This window comes from Pleurodeles waltl, chromosome 2_1 (assembly GCF_031143425.1).
Source record: "Pleurodeles waltl isolate 20211129_DDA chromosome 2_1, aPleWal1.hap1.20221129, whole genome shotgun sequence".
In the NCBI taxonomy this organism is placed as follows: domain Eukaryota; kingdom Metazoa; phylum Chordata; class Amphibia; order Caudata; family Salamandridae; genus Pleurodeles; species Pleurodeles waltl.
The window spans coordinates 746,870,200-746,882,641 of record NC_090438.1 but is presented as its reverse complement, the minus strand read 5'-3'; positions in this window follow the sequence as shown (position 1 = coordinate 746,882,641).

Genomic DNA, 12,442 nt, shown 5'->3' with positions numbered 1-12,442 from the left:
CTCCCTGTGACGTCTACACTCACACCTCCATTCACCTCACCATCAGCCAGTGTTTCCATCACCAGCACACCCTCCACTCCAGTCCGCACACGTGCAGTCACCACCCCCACTGCCATTTACACGTCCCCTGTGTCCTCTCCCACTGTGTCTGTCACCCCCTCTTCCACACCACACAAACGCAGCCACCCACCCACCCAACAGCCATCCACCTCACGACAGCCTATCCCTCCTGCACCTGCACCCAAAGACAGCAAACGTGACTCACCTACAACCACATCCTCTCCCTCCACTCCCATTCCCACTGTACCTACCACTCTCCATTGTCCCAAGAAGCTCTTCCTCGCCACTACTAACTTCTTTCCTGACCCTGAGCCCCCCCCTCCTTCTCGTCGGGGTAAGAAGAGCACCTCAGCCACCACCAGCCCTGCAGCCCCCTTGACAAGGGTGCAGGGGTATTGGAGCCCGCCAGCCCGCATGTCTGGATCTTCACCCAGCAGCAAGGGGACAGCCAGCCCACCCCCTGGGAAGAGGAGCAGAAGGCGGAAGGGGCGCCGCAGGAGCCCGCCTTCTACATCCCCCCCGGACACCACCCAGAGACAGTCACCAGCCACAGCTCCAAAGGGAGGCAAGGGCCACAGGCCGACGACTAAGGAGGGCAAGGGCAGCAAGTTGGAGAGGTCAGGCAGCAGGCCTGCTGCCCAGGAGGAGCCCACAACCCCCATAGCCGCTGCCCCGGGAGAGCCCACCACCCCCATATCCGCTGCCCATGGAGGACCCAGCCCAGCTGGCCAGGAGGGCCCCACCACCCACAGCCCAGGTGGGCAGTGAAGGAGCACCATCCCCGCTGCCCAGGAGGGCACCACCATGCAATTAGCAGTTGGCCATAGACCGTCCGCCGTCTCAAGAACCGCTGAACTGGGCCCCGCCAACTCAAGAACCGCTGAACTGGGCCCCGCCGTCTCAAGAATCGCTGAACTGGGCCCCGCCGTCTCAAGAACCGCTGAACTGGGCCCCGCCGTCTCAAGAACCGCTGAACTGGGCCCTTCAAGGCAAGAACCGCTGAACTGGGCCCCGCCGTCTCAAGAACCGCTGAACTGGGCCCTTCAAGGCAAGAACCGCTGACCTGGGCCCTTCAAGGCAAGAACCGCTGAACTGGGCCCTTCAAGGCAAGAACCGCTGAACTGGGCCCCGCCGTCTCAAGAACCGCTGAACTGGGCCCTTCAAGGCAAGAACCGCTGAACTGGGCCCCGCCGTCTCAAGAACCGCTGAACTGGGCCCTTCAAGGCAAGAACCGCTGACCTGGGCCCTTCAAGGCAAGAACCGCTGAACTGGGCCCTTCAAGGCAAGAACCGCTGAACTGGGCCCCGCCGTCTCAAGAACCGCTGAACTGGGCCCTTCAAGGCAAGAACCGCTGAACTGGGCCCCGCCGTCTCAAGAACCGCTGTCCTGGGCCCTTCAAGGCAAGAACCGCTGAACTGGGCCCTTCAAGGCAAGAACCGCTGAACTGGGCCCCGCCGTCTCAAGAACCGCTGACCTGGGCCCTTCAAGGCAAGAACCGCTGAACTGGGCCCTTCAAGGCAAGAACCGCTGAACTGGGCCCTTCAAGGCAAGAACCGCTGAACTGGGCCCCGCCGTCTCAAGAACCGCTGAACTGGGCCCTTCAAGGCAAGAACCGCTGAACTGGGCCCCGCCGTCTCAAGAACCGCTGAACTGGGCCCTTCAAGGCAAGAACCGCTGAACTGGGCCCTTCAAGGCAAGAACCGCTGAACTGGGCCCCGCCGTCTCAAGAACCGCTGACCTGGGCCCTTCAAGGCAAGAACCGCTGAACTGGGCCCTTCAAGGCAAGAACCGCTGAACTGGGCCCCGCCGTCTCAAGAACCGCTGACCTGGGCCCTTCAAGGCAAGAACCGCTGAACTGGGCCCTTCAAGGCAAGAACCGCTGAACTGGGCCCCGCCGTCTCAAGAACCGCTGAACTGGGCCCTTCAAGGCAAGAACCGCTGAACTGGGCCCCGCCGTCTCAAGAACCGCTGGACTGGGCCCTTCAAGGCAAGAACCGCTGGCCCTTTGGCAGACGTGGCAGGGCAGGATCTATCTTGCGCAGGGCTGCAGGATGTCCTCTGGCCAACTTGCCTCCTCCAGTGGCAGTGGGGTCTGTTATGGACTGTTTGGACTGTGGCTTTGCTCTCCCCAGGATGGCCCAGTGGGCAGGCCACCCACTGTATGGACTGTTTGGACTGTGGCTTTGCTCTCCCCAGGATGGCCCAGTGGGCAGGCCACCCACTGTATGGACTGTTTGGACTGTGGCTTTGCTCTCCCCAGGATGGCCCAGTGGGCAGGCCACCCACTGTATGGACTGTATGGACTGTGGCTTTGCTCTCCCCAGGATGGCCCAGTGGGCAGGCCACCCACTGTATGGACTGTTTGGACTGTGGCTTTGCTCTCCCCAGGATGGCCCAGTGGGCAGGCCACCCACTGTATGGACTGTTTGGACTGTGGCTTTGCTCTCCACAGGATGGCCCAGTGGGCAGGCCACCCACTGTATGGACTGTATGGACTGTGGCTTTGCTCTCCCCAGGATGGCCCAGTGGTCATGGAGTCCCCTCGTGGATCTGGCGTCGTGTACTCAAGTGGCTGAGGTGCCCCCCCTTCCCTTCCCCCTGAGGTGCCTGTCCTATTTTCTTTCTGATGCCCCTGCAGTGTTCTCTCCGTGGAGTTCTTGTCGTGGGACTGGGCCTTGCCCCTTTGCACAGGACCCCTGTGATCCACGGACAGTGGTTGGACTACATTTAGTAGCTGTATATATTTTGTACATAGTTTATTTCAATATATCTGGCCGTTTATGATCTCTTCTTTTGGTCTTTGCATTATTTCGGAGGGGGGTGGTTTGTGGGTTGTGACAGTGATCTGTGGGAATGCATTGATGTGTGTGTTGTAGTGGGTGTGGGTGGGTGGGTGTGTGCCGGTAATCTTTTCCCTCCCCTGTGTCGTAGGTGCAGTACTCACCGATGTCTTCCGCGCCGCCGGGCGTGCTCCTGGTATATGAGGAGGAATAGGAGTGCGGGGATGACCTGCAACTCTGGCTCCATACTGCCGGAATCTCCCGTGGAGTGCGTAGAGGTGAGCGTTTTCCCGTTCGTAGTCTGTTTCCGCCGTGTTCTTATCGGCGGTGCTCCCGCCCCGGAAAAGGTGGCAGATTGGTGGGTCGTAATAGGGTGGGCGGTACTTTGTCTGCCACCGGGCTGTTGGCGGGAACCGCCGCGCTGTTTGTTTGTACCGCTGTGGCGGTCGGAGTGTTAAGTTGGCGGGCTGTGTTGGCGGTTCCCGCCAGGGTCAGAATGCCATTTTTAATACCGCCGGTCTGTTCGCGGTCCGACCGCCGCCTCTCCGCCGACCGCCAGGGTCAGAATGAGGGCCATAGTAACTTAATGAAAACACTACAAAATGACACAACACCAGTTTAGAAAAATAAGAAATATTAATCTAAACAAAACAAGACCAAAACGACAAAAATCCACAATACACAAGTCAAGTTATCAATAAAAATGCAAAAAGAGTCTTTAAGTAGTTTTAAACACACACTAGCGCTGCCAGCATGAAAATGTACCTGGTGCGCTTCAAAAATAACCCCGCACAAGCGAATGCGCATCAAAAAGGGCTTGCGAGGCGTTGATTTCACTTACGAGCGGGACCGTGCGTCATTTCTTCTCTCTGCTGGAGAGCGGTGCGTTGATCCGGTCAGCACTCTCGGGTCCGGGCAGGCCTTGCGTTGTTTTTCCAGGCACAGTGGTACTTGAGTCGGAAATCCAGCCGCATGATGATTCAAAAACGCTGCAGCGCAGGTTGTGATCTCCCAGCCTCCGTCTGCGATGCTGTGCGTCGTTTCTCTTTCTCCGTGTGTCGATTCTTCGGTTGTGTTTCCTGAGAGCGTCGTTTCTCAGCTGCGAAGCCGGCGGCGTGTCTTTTCTTCAGCCGCAGATCGGAGTTGTGTCAATCTGTTCCCCACACTGCGCTCTGTGCGTGGATTTCCTTGTCTTTAGGCTGCCAGCTCTCCTTTCAGGGTACCAGGAACTGGATGGGCACCACAGGGCAGAGTAGGAATCTCTCCAAAGACTCCAGGTGCTGGCAGAGAGAAGTTTTTGCTGTCCCTGATACTTCAAACAACAGGAGGCAAGCTCTAAATCAAGCCCTTGGAGATTTCTTCTCAAGATGGACGGCACACAAAGTCCAGTCTTTGCCCTCTGTCTCTGGTAGAAGCAGCAACTGCAGGATAGCTCCACAAAGCACAGCCACAGGCAGGGTAGCTCTTCTTCCCCAGCTCTTCAGCTCTTCTCTAGGCAGAGGTTCCTCTTATTTCCAGAAGGGTTTCTCAAGTCTGTGGCTTTGGGTGCCCTTCTTATACCCAATTTATCATGTGAAGTAGGCCTACTTCAAAGTAAAGTCTCTTTTGAATGTGAAATCCTGCCTTGCCCAGGCTAGGCCCCAGACACTCACTAGGGGGTTGGAGACTGCATTGTGTGAGGACAGGCACAGCCTTTTCAGGTGTGAGTGACCACTCCTCCCCTCCCTCCTAGCACAGATGGCTCATCAGGAAATGCAGACTACACCCCAGCTCCCTTTGTGTCACTTTCTAGAGTGAGGTGCAACCAGCCCAACTGTCAAACTGACCCAGACAAGGAATCCACAAACAGGCAGTCACAGAAATGGTATAAGCAAGAAAATGCTCACTTTCTAAAAGTGGCATTTTCAAACACAGAATCTTAAAATCAACTTTATTAAAAGATGTATTTTCAAATTGTGAGCTCAGAGACCCCAAACTCCACATGTCTATCTGCTCCCAAAGGGAATCTACACTTTAATCAGATTTAAAGGTAGCCCCCATATTAACTTATGAGACGGACAGGCCTTGCAACAGTGAAAAACAAATTCAGCAATATTTCACTGTCAGGACATATAAAACACATTACTAAATGTCCTACCTTAACCATACACTGCACCCTGTCCTTGGGGCTACCTAGGGCCTACCTTAGGGGTGTCTGACATGTAAGAAAAGGGAATGTTTAGGCTTGGCAAGTTGGTACACTTGCCAAGTCGTATTTACAGTTAAAACTGCGCACACACAGACACTGCAGTGGCAGGTCTGGGACATGATTACAGAGCTACGTTTGTGGGTGGCATAACCAGTGCTGCAGGCCCACTAGTAGCATTTGATTTATAGGCCCTGGCACCTCTAGTGCACCTTACTAGGGCTTACTAGTAAATCAAATATGCCTATCATGGATAAACCAATCAACCATACATTTTACCCTGAGAGCATATGCACTTTAGCACTGGTTAGCAGTGGTAAAGTGCTCAGAGTTCAAAAGCCAACAGCAACAGGTCAGAAAAAATAGGAGGCAGGAGGCAAAAAGATTGGGGACGACCCTGCATAAGCAAAAAAGTCCAACAGCATACATTAGTGTTATACATTTGAGATCGACATATTCATTTTGGTGCAAGCCTTCATCATGTTACTAGACACTTCCACCAAAATTATATGTGTATCTGTTATTGTGACTGGAGAATGCATGTGTGTTTATTTTGACGTGACATGTCAATGATATGCACATATGCATTACACAGATGACTTGGCACTTTACACTTTTATATGATCATATGTTTGTGATATGTTGCACAGGGGGCAATCTTCAGGGCCTAGGATCCCTCTAGGATCCCTTAAAGCCATGCATTGCACAGAAAAACATCCACCACTCAGTAAAAGTGTGGGTAAAATATAGTGAGAATTAATGCGGCCTACTTTTACTTTTACTGATTGTAGGATGTTTTTCTCATTAATGCATGACTCTAAGGGATCCTAGAGGGATCCTAGGCCCTGAAGAATGCCCCCAGACCTTCCTTGGCTCATTGTAGAGGGCAGAAACATGTTGGCCATTTATTTTTAGATAGGTGACCCAGTGAGTCCTTGTTCTCACAGAGGTGTCCCATCCTAGTTTTTAATACACAAGCAGACACCATTATTAAAAGTGTACATTTCACACAGGTAACTGCCTATGTGTTTTTATATTTTCCCTAGTTCAGCTGGATCCCACAATTTCCAGAAAGTAAAAAATGTACGCACTCCCTCCTGTTCTTTTAATGGTGAGGTTGAGTCCGCCCAGGTGGCATTGTCCTACCTGGGTGGGGCTAGGTGGTCAAATGATGAAGCATGACACTATATAGTGTGTGAGACCACCTAGTCCGTAAAGGAAATACCCCCCCATCATCACTTCACGACCCTTCACAGCACCCATTCACCATTTACTCACCTAGTGAGGTTAAGGAGCACCAGGAAAATTTTCCTCGGGTATAGCTCCTCATTATAAGTGAACCCCATACTTTTTTGTGTTTTTGTCCATTGCTATGTAGGCAGTCTGTCACTAACTGTGGGTGCTACTTATGTCCCGGGATCTGTTCTGATCAATTTCATACTTCAACATTACACACTTCCACATTGTGTAACAGTATGGTGGTGTTTATCCAGAGTTTGAGGCATGAACGAGTCCAGTGTTGCTATCCAGCTGCAAGTCTGAGGGTAACAGGAATGCCTGTGATATTCCTTCTGTTCCGGTGGCAATGGCATTCATTTCTATCTTGGACCTGGCCCAGGAGCAACAGGAGGGCTGGCAGCAGAGGATTCATGGTGGCAGTATACATGGAAAGCATTCAAAAGGTGGTTTTCGTGTTTATAATGCTGTCAATTTAACAACTCAGGTGTAGAGTTTTACCCACCATAGTTGCATCTGGGGAGCTGCACATAGTGGTTGGCTCAGCGGTAAAAGGTCGGTTGTTCCACCGCCAACCACTTTAGCGTATGGTTCCTTTGACGCAGGGAATGATTCTTGGCGGCAGACTATGAGCGGTCTTTTGCCTATGCTCATGCTGCTATCTAAATAGGGAGGGCGGACTGTCAAGTTAGCGGGCGGTTTTACCTTTGAAAATTCAACAACGGGTCTATTACTGCCAACATCTAAATCAGGCCCTTAGTGTAGAATTTTGTTTTTGCTCTGTGTCTCCATCAACAATATTTCCCAAATTTGCGGGACTGGAATCATAAGACTTGTTGTCTCAGGGGTCTCTTGTGAGACTCGTTTTGAATTTCAGATGTTACATACTAATCAATGAATGATATACTGATTCATCACTATCTTGTCTACATTTTGGAGACTCTTTCACCCATAACAGCACAGCATATGCATATGTGGTGTACCTTTAACTTGATGCGTTTTCCTCCAAGAAAAGTCAATACCTTCACTTAGTAATGGATTTGTTTTATTACAGATAAAGTGAAGTAGGCTTCAAATCCATGCTTGAAGGACCTACAAACATTTGATGGATCCATAGAACACAATTCTTTAGTGGTTTCAAAATTAATGCCAGCAATGTTTGCATTGACTTGCTTGAGAAACTCATGTTGATCATCCCAAGCATGTCATGCAGAGCTCAAAGTTGCAAACCAGGTGGGTACACATAATTTATGCAACATGCACTTTAGCTCAGTGACAGAACCAGTGTTCATTAGTACCATATTGCAAAGGTATATGGTTCATAAACTTGACCTCTAGAACATCATCATTTCCATAAACTTTTTCCCAAAAAGTCTGTGGCATTACTACCACTGAACTGTGCCCCTGATTTTAGAGCATGAACTACTGCATAAAATAAGACTAGCAGGTCACTTTCAAACAAAAGATGAAAAATATAGGTAAATTCTGGCTAACTCGAGGTTCTTCAGAATATAATCCAGTTGATCTAAATTCTGATGTAGGAATCCTTACTGGATGTTCATTGTAGCAACCACCTTCTTCAGTTGGGAACAACATAGGGAAACACCATTCTTCTCATTTACCACACACTTATTGGTTCTACTTTTGTTGGTTTCATTTGGTGCAATTCTAAAGCATTACCCATAATATCTCTTGAGTGTTAAGCATTCATGATGTAATGTACATATATCTTTTCTGCTTTACCTAAACCACCTCTTTCAAACTGACCACAAGGACCTGAGCCGGAGGTGTCTGTTATTACACAAGGTACATATCCCTCTACATCAACATCTTTGTTAAGATATTGCAAAGCTTTCTCTATCAACATTTACAAGTTTCTGCCATTTGTAATCTTTACTAGGCCCTCCATTTACTAAAATCACTAGTGGATCTTCTGTTTCATGATCTACATCTATAGTTTCAATATTCTCCTTCAAATTCAATGGCAAATATACAACTTTACCTTTGAGACCTCTCAATAATTGTGAAGGTGGGCATTTCTTATTTTCTGTCTACAATAGCATGGAATGGCTCCACTGTCTGGATGGGAATACTCTCATAGACATTGAGATGTTGAAATTCAGGAGAAATGGGAAAACCTTCCATGTTATTATGAAACACCTTTTACAGGCATTTTGTTATCATCCAATTTGTCTATACAATATTTGCAGACAACCTGGCTAACACACAAATCAAAACAATCCTCAACAATTAAGTAAAGAGGCCATTTTAACCACTATATTAAGTCAAAGTCTTCTGTTTTCTTACAGATGTCTTTTGTTTTGGTTTGTGCTTTCGTCTTCAACAGAGACAAACATTATCATGGATTTCTGCGGATGTTAGGGCAAATGCAATAATTTCATTTCTAAACCTTTCCAAAACATTCTCACTACTGGAAAAATCATTGTTCATTTCCACAATCTCTTCACTGTCTTCATTGGTCTTTCAAAGAGATGAGTTACATCTGTCCCATCTCCCTACTACCATACCAAGCTAAAATAATAGAGAAGGAAATCAACCATCAACTCACCAACCATGTGAAATTCCCCAATCTTCTTCACCACACCCAATCTGGCTCTCAAAGCAACCATAGCACAGAGTCAGCACTAATTGCCGCCACAGATGGGATCCAGACCTTACTGGACTAAGAGGAACCAGCTGCCCTTGTACATCTGGACCTCTCTGGTGTGCTTGACACCTGATCAGACTCCAGCCTCATCAAAAGGCTTGATGCAACAGGCATCTGAGGTCCAGCACTTGAATGAATATGCTTATTCCTCAAAGGCAGAACACAGAAACTCAGACTGTGACCCTACTCATCAAAGCACAAGGACGTGATCTGCAGAGTCCCTCAAGGATCATCTCTCAGCCCCTCCCTGTTCAACATTTACATAGCACCACTCACTGACATCATCAAATCTCACTGCATCTCCATCATTTCCTATGTAAATGACAACCACATCCTACTCTCAATGTCTGACAAGTCCTCCAGGACCAAATCCAGCCAACCAAATGTATGAGCTGCATAGCGGAATGAATAAAAAACAACTACCTGAAACTCAACTCAGACAAAACAGAAGTACTGATGTTTTGGAACAAACACTCCCCCTGCGACTCCACCTGTTGGCCATCAAAGCTTAGTTCACACGTATGCCCTCTTGTAATGCAAGAAAACTGGGAAGCATCCAAGACCACAAAACCCAACATGGCCTCACAGGTAAACACAGCCAGCTCCTCCTGCTTCCAAATACTACGCATCCTCAGGAAAATCTTCAAATGGATCCCCACCAACACCAGGAGTACCATCACTCACGTTTTAGTCCATAGCAAACTAGACTATGACAACACACTCTGTGCTGGAATCTCCAGCTACGTCTTTCACCATCTTCAAACTATCCAGAACGCTGCAGCTAGACTCATCCTGAATTTCTCATGTCGCTCACACATCACGTCACACCTCAAAGAACTCCACTAGCTTTTGCTTCACAAATGCTGCCAATTCAAACTTTTCATGAATGCCTATAAAGCACTGCACAATATGGGTCCAGCGTACCTTAACTGCCACCTTCAATTCTGTTATACAGTTTCTACAAGTTTAGTAGGCTATGTATGTAACAACAAGAAATGTACAAAATAGAGATTTAGGGCCTGATTTAGAACTTGGTGGCCTGGTTACTCTCTCACAGTGGTGGCGGATCCCATCTGCTGAAATCTAAATCCCATTATCTTCAATAGTAACCTGCCAGCCGAGGTCTAAATCAGGCCCTTAGTCTACATTTATCATCAGTAATTGTTTGTTTGCTTTGTTTTGGCTAGCACACAGTACCTCATCCATACTCCTAAACTGACCAGGGTAATAGATGTTATTGGTAACCTTAAACAGGAAAACTCCGATTCCTTAGGAATATTTGAAAACAGATCCAATCCTTTTGCTTGGTCACTCTTGCATGTCCAAGGTAAACATAAGAAAGATATAAACATGCATTTTCAAACATTTATTAAAAAGATCATATTCTTGCAAAGAAAGCATGAGCTGTGATTAGTAGAAAGATGAGACTTTACTGTAATCAGCATTATTAGTGTGGTAAATAGTGTAAACAATTCATCCATGTTAGCTGTTACTAATGTCGGCTCACTCCTATCTGCATCTAATACTATATCAAAGAGCGCATAGCAGGAGTACCCTATGCCAGATCAGTTGGGATCGTCTAACCCACATTCTTTGGTCTTAGTGCCAGGAGGCCAGTCTAAGGCGGTCATTCTGACCGCGGCGGGCGGGCATTTGGTTTGCTTTATTCTAAATTTCGCATAATTCTAAATTGGGGGTTTATATATCTCTCATTACAATGCATAACTGATATCTAACGTACCTGATAAATGACCCCTCTAAGTCTCGACTTTATATTTTTCTGTCAACGTTTTATTAATACTATTTGCTATAATACCATGTTGGTATTTCTTCAAATGTTGTTTTTGATTATAATTTAGGTGATTACCTCTCTTCAAGTCCTAAATTTGTTCAAACCTTTTTCTTAAAATTCAGACTACTGATGATAACGATGTGCTGTACAACTATGAATATTATATTGGAATGTTTTGTTTGCCTTTTCCAGTGTTCTTTACAATATGTTCACCAAGACTCAATCATGATTATGGTTTACTAAAAAACTCACCTTTGAATGTTTACTTTGTAGTGCCAGCTTTTCGAAAAAAAATTAATATATATATTTTTCTCAGGGGTGATTTTTTAACAGACTATCTTCTTCATGAAAGGTTTAATAGTCACAAGTAGCCGAATATGGACTAGTACTATTTAAAGCTCACTATATCTTATTTTTCTCATCTCACGGAAACTATAAACCTATCCTATCTTCACACATCAGTTTAACAGGTAACCCTTTTCACTCTTTTTCACCCTAATCTTTTGTTTTTTACATACAGTCCAGGAATAAAAAGAATGGTTTGGTCACAGCCCTGCATGTTATCTTACATGCTTAGACCCTATCTATTTTCAAACTGTTCTAAATAGGTCTATCATTGACCTTAATCTGTTCATTCTGAATTGATTTCAGCCTTGAAAAAGCCCCAGGTGGACTCACTGTAGGGGGCGAAACACGTGTCGGCTGCTGCAACTGTCACATTCACTTATTTTTCTGGATACATTCATGCATCATTGATTGTTCCTCTTTGGCTCAACTTTTATCTACCATACCAGAATGGATTCATGAACTTATAAATAAAGGCTGTGCACACCTAACTTATCAACGTGGGTTCTCATTCCTTTTTACGGATTACAGTTCACAGTGGTTCCATGATAATCTGGTGTAAAGTACTCCTCTCAATGAGTGCAGCATGTATACTGTTTATATAATAAAACACTTTACTTATCACACTGTTACCGAGGTTCAGAACAACTACTTTCATTAATCTAATGTAAACAGGTCATTTCCTAATGAGCATAGAAAAGCAAAACATGGGCATCAGATCTTGATTGTACTTCCCTGGACTGAATGTGCAGACAACAGGGGGACAATGGCTACCAAAAATAAATGTGTGTGCTGCACATTTTCATGTTAGCAGAAAACTATATGAAAAGTCACCACTTGAAAGAAATGTCAAGCTAAAAATTAAAATCTAAAATGGATACCTAGCACAGCACATGTAACACCCTCCTCTTGGTTGGAAAGGAGACTGCTCTAAAAAATATAGTAGCAGTAAAAGGAATATAAAAAATTTAAAACACTGGTTGTGTTCTGTGGGAATCATTCAAAGCAGTCCTTAGTGGCTAGGCACTCTCCATTATAGGAAGGAAGAAGAAGGAACGATAAGCCTGCTGGGTAAAACTTAAGATCGAAATTCAGGATTTAGAGCTCCATATCTTCACCTGGGAGAATGCTGTTCTCTGGTACCAGCTCCGTATCAAGCAGGGTGAATTTTGTGAGTGATAGAGAATGTGGCTCATGCCCACATTCAAGCACCCAGCGCCAGCTTTAATACGTGGGTAATAATGTGGGTAAATCATTGGCATGGCTTATAGGCAAAACCAAGGTAAGAACTGGGTGCTGGAGGTTCTTGGTCAAATGGGGGGGTGTGCGGCAGGAATAGCACAGTTGAAATGAGAGATGCCTTTAAAACTTAATAA